Source organism: Haliaeetus leucocephalus, unplaced genomic scaffold (assembly GCF_000737465.1).
Source record: "Haliaeetus leucocephalus isolate CR32 unplaced genomic scaffold, Haliaeetus_leucocephalus-4.0 Scaffold251, whole genome shotgun sequence".
Lineage (NCBI taxonomy): Eukaryota > Metazoa > Chordata > Aves > Accipitriformes > Accipitridae > Haliaeetus > Haliaeetus leucocephalus.
The window spans coordinates 3,856,385-3,858,014 of record NW_010972687.1 but is presented as its reverse complement, the minus strand read 5'-3'; positions in this window follow the sequence as shown (position 1 = coordinate 3,858,014).

Below are 1,630 nucleotides of genomic sequence, written 5' to 3'. Positions count from 1 at the left end.
TTCACCGAAGGAAGCCGAAACGGGTGGGTGCCGGGGAAGGACTCGGAGCGGTGAAAGGGATTTAAACGTGCCTTGCATTTGGAAAACCTCGTCAGCCTTGCCGAGGCTTCGTTGCACACGCAGCCGCGGGTGGGCGGGTAGGTAGGAAGAGGGAAAGCCAGCAAGCCAGCGTGTCCTGCGGTAACTTCACTGTTGTTTTTCCCCCGTGCAGTTGCTGCTGCGGAGCTGGGACGCTTGTTCCAAAAGTAATCTGTACGAATGCATGAGAAATGAAAAAACAGCAATCCGTCCTTACAGTGCGTTTCAGCTGATACTTCACCTGGAAAGAGGTGGTTTCACAGTACCCAAATGTCATCCTATTTTGTGCAAAATTCTTTCCTCGTAGAGGAGCAGGATCCCTGCCTTCTCTAATCCAAGAAGTGTCTGCGTGTTGTGCACTGCTTCCCCAAACAGCCTATTGCAGGCAAATTGCCATTTGGAATTCACAGAAAGGGAATAAAAACAAGAGAGCTGTGAAAATCAATTTCATGGAATGGATAGCAGAGCTGGGACTTGCCTTGAGGTCTGCCAAATCCTAAGCTAACATCCCTAAATACTAAACTAGTCTTTCCACAGATACCTTGGTGTAAGTTCACTGAAAACATAGAGTTAATACAATTAAACTGTTGCAACTGAAGGAAAGACTTCAGCTCATCCAATTTCTTCTGATGGTTTTAGTGAGAGACATACTGCCTTACAATCAGTTTTCAGAAGTTAAAGGCAGTAGCAGTAAATCAACTTTGACAAAACAAGCCATTAAGTATGACTGAAAACAGATGGGCTTTATGGAATCCCATAATTTTCAAGTATCTTAGAAGAGATTCACGACTCTTGTACGTAGCTGTATAAAGCACAGCTCTTGAAGACCTTAGTCTGCCCAGTGCTATCCGTAATGCTGACCCGACTTTAGTCCTCTGCATGTTCACCAACCTTATCATCAACATTAATCACCTGTATACCAAATCTGCATTCCTTTCAGAACGGAAAGTGTTGATGTCCGTTATTTTGTGAATACTGGGATTTATATAAAAGGTCATTTTTCATTACAAATTATTTCACTGAAGAAATACTGACTACTTGGATTTGTTCCTTTTCCTGTCAAGCCAGGTCATACCTAGAACGATAAAAAGAATTTACAGATTACAGCCTGATCCAGTATTTAGTTAACAGATTTTCATCTTATGCAATTTAATTTGTTTAAAAGGTTGCAAACAGATGCGGTGGTTTTAGAGCAAAGATAGCCTTCATTTCAATAACGGCTATAGCTTAAGAAAAACCTACCAAACTCACTTTCAGACACCAGAACCCTCCTCAGTTCTAAAGAGATAATAGCAGATTTCACAGGCATTACAGGCTGGATACATTCTCTTCAAAACACCAAAGTATTTTTAAAATATGTCTCAGGCCACAACACCCAGAACACCTACGTTACCTCTAATCATTAGAATTGGTTCTAATTAAATAGAAGCCCCTACTGAAATGCTCAGTAACAACATAGATGTGACTACAAGATAATTATTTTTACTGGAATCTCAAATAGAAACAGGCTTAAGAGATATGGGCTCCTCCTAGGGGCTTTTCCCAGTATGGA